Source organism: Tachysurus vachellii, chromosome 1 (assembly GCF_030014155.1).
Source record: "Tachysurus vachellii isolate PV-2020 chromosome 1, HZAU_Pvac_v1, whole genome shotgun sequence".
In the NCBI taxonomy this organism is placed as follows: Eukaryota; Metazoa; Chordata; class Actinopteri; order Siluriformes; family Bagridae; genus Tachysurus; species Tachysurus vachellii.
The window spans coordinates 20,695,811-20,712,645 of NC_083460.1; the positions used below are offsets into that span (position 1 = coordinate 20,695,811).

The 16,835-nt window shown below is 42.3% G+C and overlaps 1 protein-coding gene across 2 annotated transcripts in view; it reads left to right on the forward strand.

Moving 5' to 3' along the window:
* Positions 1–1,683: 1,683 nt before the first annotated feature.
* Positions 1,684–16,835, forward strand: part of nek7 (NIMA-related kinase 7) — a 63,476-nt gene continuing 48,324 nt past the window's right edge. Inside the window, exon 1 of one of the 2 annotated variants that reach the window (XM_060876437.1) lies at positions 1,684–1,890. The gene's annotated coding sequence lies outside the window, so the exon portion shown is untranslated. The remainder of the gene's footprint in view (positions 1,891–16,835) is intronic. The other variant, XM_060876429.1, reaches the window with a different exon arrangement.

A 16,835-nucleotide genomic window follows, 5' to 3' on the forward strand; every position in this document is an offset into this window, starting at 1 on the left:
AGGATACACCCTGGACGGAGTGCCAACCCATCGCAGGGCTAAAATTCATATTTTAGAAAATGAAATCAGAATCAGAATACTTTATTAATCCCCAGGGGGAAATTTCGGGTTCGTTATCGATTATGTCCTAACAGAACATTTCACAATAACAACAATTCTTCATCTTTGTTAAATAACATTTAACATTTTTACATTCTCAAAATCTTGGTCTTGGATTAATTTGCATATTCAGTGAATAATAGGGTAGAACATCCAGCGGTGATCAGTGACCGTTCGCTCTAAACATGGTGTGTAAGCACCTCAGCCAGGCTTTAAACACTGAGAGTGAGCTGAGCGAACATTTTCTCACAACTAACAGTATAAGCATCTGTGCTGTGAGCTGAAGATCTGTGTGAAGTGCAGGATAGTTAATTACGACTCTAGATTTGCTAGATGTGATTTGAGGTTCTGTATTTTAAACTAAAGTTACTAAAGTGTCTAAAAGAGTTTTAAGGGTACTAAGGAAAGAGTAACACTGATAGAAAAGAGTAAGTATTAAATGAGTGCGTTTACTCTGCACAAGTGCAACCATGCAGTGCTGTGAATCTGGAGCTGTCATTATTAGAGGCAAGCATTTGATTTCCTATCAAGAAAAGGTAGCACAGGGGTTGCCAAACAACCTCAAGCGGACATCATAGATTTCCTGCAACCCCAAGCCTGTACTAGCCATCTATCCATTCTCTAATTTGCTTATCCTACTGAGTTTTGGGAAACCTAAAGCTTATCCCAGGATACTCGAGGCACAAGTCAGGGTACACTCTGCACAGGAAGCTAGTCTATAGCAGGGCACAATCACACACACATTCACACACCCTGGACAATTTAGAAATGAAAGTCAGCCTACAGTGCATGTACATCGAAGTACACCCCCGAGGCGTGGAGAGAAACTCTACAAACACACAGCAGAGATGGGAATCAAACCCCCAGCCCTGGAGGTATGATGCAAATATACTAAAGACTGTGCCTCCGGCTTTGACCACCAGCGTCTTTACGTACAGCCAGAAGGTGTTAATGCAATATTCACTAGACGGCACATCAGAACCAAAACATCCCTGTCTGTCAAGTTTAAAATGTTTAGCAATTTTAACACACAGCACCGTCTCTCCAAACCTTTCAAATGTTTCCAATCTCATGACCGTCGTCATGGCCGTGTCCTAAATTTAAAACTTTGACCCTATTCTCAAATGTTTTTATTTATGAAATTAGAGAATTCATGACTGGTGCATTGTTTAATGGAAATAGATTCATTTCTATTTCTATTTCTACTACACCAATGATGGGATAAAGTCTTATATAGCACATATTCATTTAATCGTAGCTCGTCTGAATGTGACTCAGGGGTTTCAAATCATGATTTATAGATCATTTGATCAAAGATCATTTGTAATAGAATTGAATAAATCTAAAGCAACTTACATGTAAACCCAAATGTCTGACTGCTTGATTATTTGTTTTATTATATGACACGTGTACTTAACCTACAGATAAAAAAAATAGATATTTTTCACAGATATTTTTCAGGTCATTGGGAATTCAGATTAAGGTTTAGCTGAGTCACTCCATATTGCAAAAACCTTTCTTTCAGCTAAGTGGTATTTGTAATATTCCTGTGTAGTGTGTGTGTGTGTGTGTCACACACACACACACACACACACAAACACACACACACAGGGACTACCCACCATAGGCTGTGAGCGAGTACGCGTGTGAGTGTGTGTATGTTACAGCTGTTAAATTAATCCAAAGTTGAAGTTAGGAGTGATATAAAGACACCATCGTCTTCATCATCATTATCATCATCATCCTCAGTTCCAGTAGAAGTGTGTGTGGACGCTAGGCTGGCTCTTCCTGGTAAGACATATAGCGATGCTAGCTAAGCTAAGCTAAGCTGCTAGCTAATGACAAGGTTTTAATTCCTTACAAGTTACGAGTCAGTGCTTAAAATGTGTTTTGAGAACGTCTCGAAAGCAAAGTTAGTAGAATGGCGAGTTAGGCAAAAAAAAAAGAAGAAGGTAAAAACTCTGTAAAAAAATGGTTTAGCTGAAGTTTTGCTAAAGCTGTAGCCTGTTGGCTAGTTAGCTGGTTAGCATGTTAGCGTTGCTAGCTGTGCTGGTTGACCTGGGATTGTAGGACTTGTGCAATTCATCAGCGTGACTTAACATATTGTTTTAAATTTACAGCAACCTCCTAACTACTGACGTGTGTGTGTGTGTGTGTGTGTGTGTGTGTGTGTGTGTGTGTGTGATTTAGTGGAACAGAAGCCTGTTAGCTGTTGACACGTTATAACTCGTTAATAGCGCGACGTTGTCACCTTCTCTAATGTACCTCAGGCACGACATGTCTATGTAAACAATGTTATTTACTTCTGTAATTAACACTTGGGCCAAAACAGTGAAGCACGTCGTCAAACACTAACGTGTAAAAGATATGATACGTGATACAGACTGCGCATGCGCAGTGTCAACCCACAACCTCAAAGTTGTGATAAATGTGAAAACTCCAAGCTGGAATAAGACTTTGTTGTAGATTATTGTTTATTATATTACGTTAGTATTAGTCATGGATATTTTTCCACACATATACGATAAGTACTCCATGTATTTTGTCCCACAGGAGAGAAGATATGGTTACATGAGTGTGGTTGTGTTACACGAACATCAACACAACTGACCAGACAAAAATAATGAGTCAGGAACATGTTCCAGTTTTACATATCTGTGAGTGGTGAACCTCTAGGATTAGCAGTTAACGTGTCCATCACCTGGAGACCACTGAACGACCGTGGAGTCCGTCAGAGAAAGATGGTGTGGACGGACCGTAGTGCTGGTGGAACGATAACTTAGGAACGGATGAGAAGTGGCGTGTACTGAGAAAGAAAAATAATGCATTTCAGCATAATAACTTTATGCTATCTGTGAAACATGGTGCTGGTAGTATTGTGGTTTGGGCCTACGTTGCTGCGTCTGGGCCGGGACAGCTAGCCAGCGTTGGTGGAACGATTCAGAATTATACCAGTGAGTTCTAATGGAAAATATCAGGAGATATCAGGAGAAGTGAAAATGGGTGATGCACCAAGATAACGAGTGCAAGCACTTAAGTCTGTCTTCCAAAGAATGATTAAAGAGGAACATAAAATAATGCTTTAATAATGTAATGAACATCATAATGTTTTGGAATGAGTGTTTCAATGTCTTGACCTTAACCCAATATAAATGTTGTAGAAGGACCTGAAGTAAGCAGTTTATTTGAGGAAACCCACCAAAATCCTAAAGTTGTAATACCGAGGAATGGGATCAAATTCCTCCAGCCCTTTGTGCACAAACGGCTCATCAACAGTTACCATAAACTTTTACATGCAGTTATTGCTGCACAAGGGGGTCACACCAGATACTGAAAGGTGCACATAATTTTGACACTCAGTGATATGTAATACTAGATCAGAAGTATAAATTCGTCATGTTTGTTTGATGGGGTTCACTTTCTCTACTTTTAGGACTTAAAAAATCTCATATTTATGTATAAAGATAAAAAGGGATCACAGTTTAAACCACCACTGTACACTGGGCACTTGTCCATTCTCTCTCTCTCTCGCTCTCTCTCTCCGTCTCTCTTTTGCTCTCTCTTGCTCTGTCTGTCTCTCTCTCTGTCTCTCTCTCTGTCTCTGTCCCTCTCTCTCTCTTGCTCTCTCTCTCTCGCTCTCTCTCTCGCTCTCTCTTTTTCTCTGCATGTGTCAGTATAGCACTGAACTTGTAAGTTTCTTTGCTGTCCTGCTCTTACTGAGCTTTCATCTGTTGGATTGCGGTTAGCATTGTTAGCATTGTTAGCTGAGTCTCTGAAGGCAGCTTTATACTGAGTGTATTTTCAGACCTGTACAGAGGCAGTGCCTCTAATCCCACAGGCACATTCATCCCCATCACTAGCAAGAAAATTCTCCTTCTTGTAAAGGTGTTTATTCTAGTCATTAAGTTTTGTGGAAGCACAGACACCTTCCCACTGACTCTCTGGGGTCACAGCCATGAAAACATCCCCGTCCTCGACATGTCATCTGCTCGTCCCTTAGGTTAAGAGTTAAGGCTCTGGGAAAACAGGCTCTGTTTTTTTCAGGACTTAGGAGTTTGTTACGATTGGTGAAGCGTGAACGCCGTTTTCAAGCCGAGGAACATGACCGCTGTTATATGTTAGGTTACTTACTGTTTCTACTTCTGTGATGCTCAGGAAAGGGTTGTTATTGTTCTTGATAGATAACACCAGATCGCATCGGACCGGAGCGTTAGAACCGAGTCAGCTTGCACTGAATATCCGTGTTTGTAGGCTGTTGCTACACATGAAACTGATGACCCTCGTGCCTTCCATTTTTGCAAACCGGACTGCACAACAGTGACACATGGAATTGCACAATTGAGCCACAGTTTGGAAAGATCTTCACACGTGATTATGAGCCCCGCCTCTTCAGAGCCAGCATGAAAACTCCTTTGCGACTCTCTGACAGTTTCTAGACTCGACCCCTTTGACCCAGGGACCCGTTTAAATACAGCATCATTTTGTATAAACAAACATTAGACAACTTTTCCAACTGGTTAAATGACTTCAGAGTTTCAGAAGTTTAATGGGAAGAAGGCGGAGGCAGCTAAATCACGCAGAGAAGCTCTGGAATTCATCAGCTGTAACATTTCAGATATAAATATAAGATTTCTTTTGTCAGCTTCAGACTTATTTAAACAGTACCATAACTGGTGAGCTTGGGAGCTTCTAATTGTGTTTAAAAGGGCAGAGGAAGCCAAATCCACAACCCGAGTCCTGCAGCGAATCCAGTCAGCCCACACTGTCTGTAAGACTCACTTTTGGCATTTAGGAATCAATTTCAGAAGCTACAACTTTGATCCTTTGGTTATAAACGATAGCATACTGCTTCAGTGTTTAGGGAAGTATCGTTCGTGTTAGATGAAAGGATGCTGGAAATTTCCCAGGTGCTGCTGAGGTTCAGGAGAAGGAAGCGTTCAGGAGACTGTAGCTCTGTAGTCATCTCCTCACCAGCAGCTCATAAACATACGAAAGATGAAACTGACTGAAAAATAATAAAAGGTCGTTCTAACAAAAACACCAAGTCGATGCAGAATCCGATAAATGGCTTTTCTTTTTTTGAATCGTATTGAATTTTTATAGTTTGTAGAAATGTAATAAATGTCAATGAATATTATTGCGTATATGTTACTCAAATGCCCCTTTTCCACTGAGGCAGTTTGAGTGCTGGTTCGGAGCGTAATTTAGAACCAGTTCTTTCTTTTTCGACCGCCAAAGCACCGGCTCTGAACCAGGAAAAGTGGTTCTTAAGTAGCACCAAAACATTGCTGGTCTAGACTTAAGAACCGTTTGTGTCAGGGGCTGTGGGCGGGGATACCGTTAGCGCATTTGTAAATGTACCTTAAGTATACTAATGTTTAATACACTTTTACTTTACCACAATAGCAGGGTTTCCCGCAGCACTTTGCAGTTTGGGCGGCCCGCCTAAGCTGGGAAACCCTACCGCCTTAACTAGGTCGCCCAAAAAAAAAAATTCCGCTGCACAAAAGGCCGTCAAGTGCATCTTGGAGAATAGCGTGGACGCGCTTTACACCGCGAGCGGGCACGCGTGCCAAACGGGCGAAATGAGAGAAAGACGTGGTCCGTCACTGTCTGGAGGATAACTAGCCAGTTGATAAAATGCGTGTCCGCAAAATTTTGAATGTTGTTTTGCACTTTCTTATTTATTATTATGTTATTTAAATTTAATATTTAGTGTTAAATAAATAATTGTTAAATGTAGTACAGAGTCTGTGGTCTGTCTCACAAAGAAGCGCCGACTGCCGTTTATACAAATTACATGGAGCTGCATGTACATGTTGGATTCGCCGCATTTGGATGCCAATGTAGGTTCACAAAGCCATGAGCATTAACAGTAAAGCAACATCCGCCATTGTTGATGATGTGTTTGTGTTTGCCGCTGCTGCGCTAACGTTGCAGGGAAACGTGACGCGTATACAGTGACGTCAGACTCAGCTCTGTGACGGCTCTCTAACCGATGGAAAGGCAAACCGGTTCTTAGAAGGTTCGCCAGTGGAACCAACTTTGAACCAGCACTAGCTCTGAACCAGCACCCGGTTTGTTTTGGTGGAAAAGGGATAGCAGTGTCCGTGATCTGGAGGAGATGAATCCCGTTGCCCCTCTTTCAGCATGTGGGTGAACAGCATCGTGGGTAAAGTATGAAGCTGTTAACTAAAGTGAAAATTAAACTTGAGTTGTTAAGGCTCACAGTTGGGCCCCATAGCAAGGCCCTTTACACTCTTTGCTCCAAGGGCACTGCATCATGACTCTAAAAAAAATAAAGGCTTCTCCTTCTTCTCCTAATTGATGTGTTTTCTCTGATAGCTGAACCCTCCTGTTTCGCCGTATGTCAGATTGGTGGCATCTCGAGCTAAAGCTGGTCCTCTTTGCGTTCTCACATTTAAAAATGCAATTTTACAGTTTCCCCATGACATCAGGTGTGTTTCATAGAGTAATTCTGCAACACGTACGGTGGTGTGAACACACCAGCAGTAGGCATGAGGAGACTTCATCAGAACAAATCAGCACTGTCTCACAATAATCTCTGCTCCTGCTCGCGGAGCTTTATTACCACTTCTTTCATCCTGGTGGGGAACCAGTCTTAGGAGTTCACAGCAGAGGAAACAGAGTTGTTTCCTAAAAGGCTTTCTTAGTAAATCTGGAAACAGCGGGAACTCCATTCCCGTCGTAGCAGGGCTTAACAGGACGTCCGTTGTCCCGCAGGTCAGGATTTCCTGAGTCTCTACGCTCCGTCACTAAGGAAAAACAAACTTTCCTAAAGAAAGCTGCCAGTGTTGAGCACATCTCATGTGAGCACCTCTCAAGCAGCCTGCTCCTCTGAGCTGGAGTGTTCGTCATAAGGACCACGTTCACATACCTGCTACAGGGCTCGCTGTGTCTTTTCTTTGTTTATTATACGCAGTAAAAATCATCAGTCTGTTTAACAGAGTCACCGATGATACACTCATTCACCCCAAAATAAACAAGTGTGGAACGTCAGGCACTTGAAGGAAGAGGGGCGCGGCTAACATTTTCAATATGGCCGACGAACATTTGGCGGACGTCCGGTTTAGCGTACGTGATGTCATTTGCCATTAGTAGACAGCAGACGCTCGAGAAGAGTGGAAGTGTGTAACGTGTAGTACATCACAGGGACTGGTATGTTTCTGGAAATAAAAACAATGTTGAGTGGTTAGAAAATTCATGATGTTCGTTTGCACCAAAAGCCCGGGAAGCCCTGACCTGCTATTATTTTTTATTTTTCATAGCTGTGAGAATGGCAAAGGCATCATTAACATGTTCTCTGTAGCTGTTCAGCAGGATGTGGTAAGCTGCTGTTGCTAATTATGAAATGGATGTGAATGGTGAGGCCAGTGCCAAGTGTCTGACATTCTCTAGAAGCAGAGAGGGTGGAATTTTTAGTTTCTGGGGTAGAATGAGGGGCACTAAAACAAATCCTTGCTGAAGGTAAAGGTGAACCTTACTTAACGCACAACCGTCTCTTCGTGTAGCATTACAGCATTGGCAGGGTTTACGAAGCTTTTGTAGAAGTCGTGCCAGCTTGCCACTTGGAGACGTTTGCCAGCGTGGTTTGGGACAGAGAATAAAAATGTTTTACAGATGTTTGAAGCCAGGCACGGAAGTTAGCGGGGTACTGGCGCTGCTCTGGAACGGGACAGTTGTTTGGCTGACGGTGAGCAGGCGAGGCAGGGCCGGAAACGCCGGAATTGTGCCTCCATACTGTGAGCGGCAGGCGGGTGGCGAGCACCACTGACAGTTTAACGGGGAATATTTTACAGCAGAACGTACGGCATGCTGTAAACAGGGGGTGAATGTTGTAAAGCCTGTTTATCGCACTCCTGAAGCCTCCAAAGATATGTCCTCATATTTGAATAAAGCAGATGGCATGAGCCAGTGAGACGATTAAAAAAAGCTGCAGATGAAAGGAAGCCAGTTTTCTTTGAACAGCTAAGTCACTCGCGTTAGTGTTCGTCGGGTCTCGGGTCACGAAGTGCACAGGGATGCAGGACGGCGTGGGTCTTCACGGTGGAGCGGTTTAACAAACATTAGTATTTTTCATTTTTGTAAAAAGATTTTGCATTGATCAGTCGTTAACACACCAAACAGGATTGATGTTGTTCTTGGTTTTATTGATTTGAAAGCGCTTCATGCTCGTTGCTTTAAATAATGATATTCGTAGGAAACGGATTGTTTGGTCTTGAGGATTTTTAAGTGGTCCAGGGGCAAGTTCCTAATGTACAGGTGGATTTATTTCTGTCTGGATCGACTGTCTCTCTCTGTCCTGGTTTGAGAAAATCATTAAAAAATCCTTAATTATGCTCTAAACGAGGCACTCGTCCATATACCCTACACAGGCTGTTAACAAACCCAGTGCTAGGAGTGCTGACCATGTGACGCAAGCAACTCGCTAACTCGCTCATCTTTAGCTATAGCTGTCTGGACGTGAGCGTTTTATCACCGAGGACACGTGTAGAAACATACAGATTGTTTTCTCCTCATCGTCGCTGTCAGGAGGAAACCTCCTATGTCCAAATTTGGTCAATTTCATATTTTTTCACATATCGATGCTATTGGTCAGTCCCCACGTGGGTCTGTTATTTTTACAAGTTATTAACCAATCTAAAGTCTTGAAAATAGCTTGAACGCAAATATCTTAACTCCATTGGACACTTCAACTGTCTGAGAAATCTCGTAACTCCACCTCTTCTTCACTCCGTGGGAGAGCTTTGCGGCATATTTCTCCTCAAGATTAAGAGTTGCAACGAATCAACACGTCTTAAAGTGATATCTAAAGTGATTTTCGTGGGGCTCAAAGAAAAAATAAATTGACCCCCGCTAGTTCTGGTGCTCGTCTGAGGACAGGTATTTAGCGCAAGACAATCCACTGCAACGCGGACTAAACCCTGTGCACTGCAGATAAGATAGGATTGTATCTTACAATGTCAAGGCAAACCGTTATGTTCAACCGTCATGCTCATCACTTTAAGCAAGCTGGCTGGCTTTTTGCCTCGTTATTATACGTAAACATGCCGTATAACGTAGTGAAACGATAATTTGAACTTTGTTAATTTTATTTTTTGGGTGAACTATCCCTTTAACTATGATTTTATCGATGTCTATCTGTGTTATTGATGTATTTTAAATATCTATTTATTACTGCTTATTATACATGTTCATTGACGTTTTAAAATGTTTTTTTATAATATAATATTTGAATTAAATTGAATGTTTTGGATACCACTATTAAATTATTGTTTTTCTTATTATTTTACTTTAAGTCAGCCTACTTATAGACAATGCCTCTCTTGGCACTGTGCATGTAAAACACTGATTTTTGGACACTAACAAGTGAAAATAGTTAGGTTAGATACATTTGAGTAGGTCTGTTTTGTTGAAAATCGATAGCTGTAATGCTTCTGTGCAGAAAGAAACCCGTGAGCCACGAAGGTAAGTTTGCGAGCAGATTAGACTAATTTCCACCTATTAGACAGCCTAATCAGCTTATCGTGTTTTGTATTGCGTCACTTATAGCTCTTAAACCTTTAAAATAGAGTTTAGGAAGATGTATGTAACTACAGTCATAAGCTTTGGTTAACTATTGAAGCCTTTTCTCTTGTCAAAAGGCTCAACGCAGACTTTATTGAACACTGCTGGCAGCAGCGACGTCTGTGTTCGTACCATTCTTATCAGTGACAGCATAATCTCGTATCTCCCTGCTCCCAAGTCATAAAGCTTGTATCTCCGATAAAACATGACTTTGGGAAAATGTGTTAATGTTGGTACACAACAGTATGACAGCAATATAAGGTATAATAACAACTTTAACAATACAATGTTTAATAATGCAAAAAAATATGGCGTTTTTTTAATTTCCTGAAAAATAATGATTTTGGAGATACGAGGATTCCACCCGACAGTGACGGCCTGATAAATGAATCCAATCCTAAAACATTCAGCATTTACTGTGATTGAAAGGAATTGAGCTGCGGGCCAGCCTGGGAAGAGGACGGGGCTTGCAGGCGGCGTCTATGGTGATCCTTTACAAAATATGGCAATTCCACATGTCCCCCGTATTTAAATAATTTCCTTGTGCATCACATCCACTTTTCACGTGCAGATATTTCCTCATCTCCAGCGGGTGGTGTTCGCTCACAGACTTTCTACTAATAGTACCATAAATTGTGAAGGAGCCATACTACCAAGCTTATTAGTCTTCATTTCACAGACCCTGAGTCCTTCTTCAGCACTGCACGTTTTGCTGATCAGATATATCTCATCACAGCGCAGTGATACAGGTCTTACTGAATTCCACCCAGCACTGCAGAATCTCACTGAACATCCTGTCAGCTAATTTAAGTAGCGTTGCTCCGTGGTGTAAATTTGGCTGACGGGGCAATAGCACTGAATCTTTGCCTCACTGAAAATGTAAATGCCAAGCCGAGCTTCACGTTAATGAAACGAGGTACATCATTAACACGGTTTGTTTTCCTATATCCAGTGTGATTCGATGATGTATTTTCAAAGCAGGGAGGAATTAAGTCGAGTCATGTTTAAGAGCGCTCAAACACGAGGTCGTCAGCTTCATTAAATACTGACGTCAAACAAGAGAAAGGCGTTGTGTTGCTCTTCTTAGGTTATTATAATAACCTAATATCTATAGGTTATATGATAATGAGTGTGTGTAGGTGATCAAGGCAGTATGTTTGTTATTAACATTTTGGATCATTTTCATCGTGGAAGCGGGAAGCAGACTCAAAGATTGCTTGGTGTGCGTTTTTGCTAACGTTTCTTCTGTCAGATCTCCAGCTCACGTGCACGAGCACGACAGACGCTACGGACACATTTTACCTGCAGAGATCGGGAAAACAAGCAGGATTTGACTTTGTTTCCTCGTCCTTCTGAAACCAGTTTGTGGCTATGTGACTGCCAGCACGTGACACGACACGCGAGTGTGACTCACATCAAGCACAGCTCTCAGGTGTTTATTATTTTATACGTTCACGAGAGCCTTGTGTTCTCATAACACTTCCTTCTGATTAGTGTACCTTTTTGGCCTTTTTAGTAAGCATGCTATGACACACACACACACCTGCTCTGTGCTGCTTCCTCTGCTGTTGTGGTGTGGTGTGTGTCACAATACACCTGAGATGTGAGTCGGCTCACTGCAGTGTTCTGAGGTGACGATCTGAGACTCTGACGTTCTGTCTCATGCCTACAGGTCACAAGATGTGTGTCTGATCAATGTGGATGTGTTAATTGTGTGTGTGTGTGTGTGTGTGTGTGTGTGTGTGAATATAAGACATCATGGTTTAAGAGCAGAAGGTGTTGTGGTTGTCTGTTCTGTGGATTATCATGTGTCACTCTGTGCTCTCTGTAGCTCAGTGTTACAGTAACTGTGTAAATAAACTGTTGTGCTGAAAAACAAACACAATCTTTATTCTCTCTAAATGTTCTACAACTTAAACCAGTTTATCACTGTGGGAAAGTTCTCAAAGGTAATAGATAGAATTTAATTACCATCAGATTCTCTCTCTCTCTCTTTCTTTCTTTCTTTCTCTCGATCCTCCCTCTCTATCAACCCCCTCTATCTTCCTCTCTCTTTCTTCCCCCCCTCACATCACATCTCTCTTTTTATCCCCCCCTCTCCCTCATCACTCTCTCTCTTTCTCTCTCTCTATATATATCTCCCTCTCTCCATCATATCTTTGTCTCTCTTCCTCTTTCTTTCATCACTCCTTCTCACTTCCTCTCTCTTTCATCCCTCTCTCTCTCTCTTTTTCTCTCCACCTCTCTCTCTCTCCACCCCCCCTCTCTCTCTCCCGCTCTATCTCCCCCTCCATCTCTCTCTCTCTCTCTCTCTCTCTCTCTCTCTCTCTCTCTCTCCCCCCTCTCTCTCCCGCTCTATCTCCCCCTCCCTCTCCCTCCTCCCCCTCTCCCCCCCCTCTCTCCCGCTCTATCTTCCCCTCCCTCTCTCTCTCCCCCCCTCTCTCCCCCTCCCTCTCTCTCTCCTCCTCACTCTCTCACTCTCCCCCTCTCTCCCTTGTCACTCAGCATGCTCTTTTACACCTTAGTTAAACCTACAGTACAAGAGCACATAGTTTTTAGCCTAGCTGACTGTTATGTCATGTGACAGCAGGGTAATTTAAATATTATTTAAACAACAATGGGCAGCAGTGTTTTTTTTTTTTTTTTTTTTTTTGAACACCTTTCTGAGAGAGAGATTTACATTTACACAACTGAACATTAAGGGCCTTGCTCAAGGGCCAGTAGTGGCATCTTGGTGGTACTGAGATTTAAACTCACAACCATCTGATCAGTAGTAGAGAGAAAAACCCTCGTCACTGGTAGCAGAAACGGTATCAATGCTTCCCTACTCTATGGTTTGACAAATTTCTACACATCTTCATAATTAGTTCACATTAAAGGCTGCGGTTTTTGTGCGTTTGTGTTTCTGACACACTGACAGCCTGACAAAATATCCAGGCATTTCTGCTGAGCGAGCTGGAATCTGAATTAAAATATGCCAATCACTGTCAGTTAATTATCCGTCAGTTAATAATAAACACTCCGTCAATCAAAATAGTTCCAGTTGGATTTATCTTCAGTGTCTTTGGTGCTGCTGTGTGTGATCAGTGGAGCCGTATCGGTGGTGCGTGATGTCATTTACATTTAGGCACTTATCCAGAGTGACTATAAACTGAGGGTTAAGGGCCTTGCTCAGGGGCCCAGCAGTGGCAGCTTGGAGGATTTGGGATTCGAACTCACGACCTTCCGATCAGTAGCCCAACACCTTAACCACTAGGCTACTACATCCCTCGACCACCTCTGGTGCAAAAATAAAAGACATGGATGCCTAAGTCAGAGTACATAAAGCTAATAAAGAGCTAGTTATAAGCATCCAGGTGTTCTGTTTATCACTCTTCCTCTTCCTGTTACAACTCTCAACCTTTACCTGTTCGTCACTCTTCATCTTCCTGTTACAACACTCTTCCTCTTCATGTTTGTCACTTCGTCTTCCCGTTTGTCACTTCCTCTTCCTGTTAGAAACGCTTCCTCTTCCTCTTTGACACCATGCTAATTAAAGTATGTGCTCTATAAATAAATCTAAAGCCACTACTAATGTAGAGGTTTGGCGTAGAGGTTTGACGTAGAGGTTTGGCGTAGAGGTTTGGCGTAGAGGTTTGGCGTAGAGGTTTGGCGTAGAGGTTTGGCGTAGAGGTTTGGCGTAGAGGTTTGGCGTAGAGGTTTGGCGTAGAGTCTACATCAAGCCTCTACGCCAGTCTCTACGCCAGTCTCTACGTCAAGCCTCTATGCCAGTCTTTATGTCAAACCTCTACACCAGTCTTTATGTCAAACCTCTACGCCAGTCTCTACATCAAGCCTCTACGTCAGAGGTTTGTCGTAAAGACTGGTGTAGAGGTTTGACGTAAAGACTGGTGTAGAGGTTTGACGTAAAGACTGGTGTAGAGGTTTGACGTAAAGACTGGCGTAGAGGTTTGACGTAAAGACTGGTGTAGAGGTTTGACGTAAAGACTGGCGTAGAGGTTTGACGTAGAGACTGGCGTAGAGGTTTGACGTAGAGACTGGCGTAGAGGCTTGACGTAGAGGCTTGGCATAGAGGCTTGACGTAGAGACTGGCGTAGAGGCTTGACGTAGAGGCTTGGCATAGAGGCTTGACGTAGAGACTGACGTAGAGGCTTGGCATAGAGGCTTGACGTAGAGGTTTGACGAAGAGGTTTGACGTAGAGGCTGCACGTCACTCTATAAACGAGGAAGGACGCAGACGTTCAGAAGCCTACTTGAAGCTGACAAGTAGAAATTTTCTAGTTGAGGGAAGATGTTCAGTGATTTGTAGTGTTTTTTGGCAGGGAATTACACATGGCAGCTTCGCCTCGAATGCTGAAACGACTCGGAGGGTGAAACTGAGGTGGAAACAGTTAGCAGCTGTAACTCGGATGATGTCTTTGTGGTTAAATAGAGTACAGGGACCAGACGAGGCCTGTGGTCGGGGTACCAAACATTGCACGCTCTCTAGAGTTAAAAAGGGATTTCCCTGAAGGCACGAAAGAAGTGCAGCCTCACGGGGCCACTCGGATCCATCCTTCTCTCATCCTTGTCTTCTCTGTAAGAATAGCAGGCTGTGCAAAAATAAACCGCCATTCACCAAACGCTAAGTCTTCTTTGTAGCTGCTTTTTTTCCAAGGCAGCTTTACCGAGCATGACCCCGAAGACCCTGAGACGAATTTCAAAATTTTCGAGTTCTGTTTTGGAAAACTCTCTCTGCGTGAGCTAATGGATACAACAGGAAACTTGGTGAAGGTACAGATTTGTGCTGGACCTCTGGAGTAGAGTAGTGAGTCTACAGTAGGATGCACGCTAGCTGAAGTTTTTCTTTTTCTTCTTTTTTTTTCTTTAAAACTTTTTAAATCTTAACTTTCTGAACGCTCAGAAGTAGTTGAATGAAATGTTTGAGTTTGTTGCATCATGAATATTCGTGAGAAACAGGCCACGAGCAACAGCTGTTGTTTTGTTTTGATATATGCAGAGTTTTTTGCCGTAATGAGGACGCGGTGATTGGCAGGAATGTGTGGTATTAGCTGTCAAGCTTTTCCTTCTCCAGATCCACCGAAAAACAGGAACCCGTGTGATACGGCGATCTATAAAAGTGTAGGCTCCGGTTCAGCTAAGGATGGCTGACAGTGTCACGGTTCATCTGGGTGAACGGGATCGCCAGCAAACCTGCGACTCCTTTTTAAAACGCGGATTAAGGTGAAGGTTACTTTTAATTACTGTGATCCACTGGTGTCCAGATGAGAACACTCTTTTTCTGGATTCACTCGAATTAGCACTCAGGAAACCTCAATGTCATTCAATTTAATTACATTTTATTCATAACAGTGTGATAAATCCAGACACCGTGCCTCGTTTATTCCTCTGAGTAAAATTGGATGTAAATGTTTGCATAAGATTAAAGTTTTCTGCTTGGTTTAAGTTGCATAAAGGTGAATTTTCTTCAAAGTTCTGTGCTGTGTGGAAGTGACAAAAAGGAAGAGGATGAGTGTGGAACAGAAAGAGGAAGAGTGATGAACAGGTAAAGGAAGAGTGTTGGAAGAGGATGAGTGTTGTAACAGGAAGAGGATGAGTGTTGAACAGAAAGAGGAAGAGTGATAAACAGGTAAGGCCATCGTTAAAAAATTCTTGTTTGCCGTAACCCGACCGACTCTGTCAATTTAGGACCGACTAAATTTTTTTTTTGCTTTAAGTCTGACCGACTTGCCGGTTGTAAATTTGTGTTAAGACCGGCCAATTTTTTTTTTACTCTTCAAACAACTAATACAAATTCTATTGTTCGAAAATCTATTTCACGAATCGATGGGACCAACCAACATAAGTTTCGAAAACGAAAATAGGAAATTGATTTTAACGGTCTTCTCTCGGAGCGCATCCAGTTTTTTTTTTTTGAACGCGTCACACAGCAACTGCAGCTTCGGACACACACGCATAATAGCAAATAAAACTTCTGCACAATGTTTCTCTTTTTACAACAGAAATGTGAATGGTGTATTCGACCAAAGGCACGGGTTGAAGACCCAGTCAGTGACGTCACGATATGCTAATTTGTTTAAATTCTTACCAATGTAATCACCATCACCAAAATTGTACTTTTTTTTTACATTGAAACTTGAAAAAAAATATAGACCTACCTACCGACCCTTTTTTTTTTTTTTACTGTTACTGCAAACCAAAATATTTTTATGGATGGCCTAAAGGATGAGTGTTGTAACAGGAAGAGGATGAGTGTTGAACAGAAAGATGAAGAGTGATAAACAGGTAAAGGATGAATGATGTAACAGGAAGAGGAAGAGTGATAAACAGGTAAAGGATGAATGATGTAACAGGAAGAGGAAGAGTGATAAACAGAACACCTGAACCTGTAAAAAAACACTAGCTCTTTATTAGCTTTATGTACTCTGACTTAGGCAGCCATGTCTTTTATTTTTGCACCGGAGTTTGTCGAGGGATGTAGTAGCCTAGTGGTTAAGGTGTTGGGCTACTGATCGGAAGGTCATGAGTTCGAATCCCAAATCCTCCAAGCTGCCACTGCTGGGCCCCTGAGCAAGGCCCTTACCCCTCAGTTGTATAAATGTAAATAAAATGGAAGTCACTCTGGATAAGAGAGTCAGCTAAATGGCAGAAATGTAAATGACCTGTACCACGCAGACTGTGTTCCTGATGCAGCTCATTTGCATTTAGTGACTCCCACAAAACTCCATAAAAGGTAAAGCATACAGGAGCATGAAATGAACAATCAGGGTAAAGTCTGAAAGGCAGAAATGGAATGTTATTTTCACTCCCTTTAATCTATCTATCTGTCTGTCTGACTGTCTGTCTGTCTGTCTGTTTGTCTATCTATCTATCTATCTGTCTGTCTGTCTGTCTGTCTGTCTGGCTGGCTATCCATCCATTTGTCTGTCTGTCTATTTAAAATGCATAGTACTATTTCACCACTAATGTTTTTGTAAGACGTGTCACCAGCCTCCTGTTATTTAAATCTGCCCTTATGAGAAATAAAGCAGTTTCTCGAACTATTTGCATTGGACGCACTCAAGACGCACACATCAAACAGTATTGGAGGAAGAAGCCACTCTCACGTCCGGAGTAATTAAGCGTCCTCGCTCCGTCTCTCCACTAAA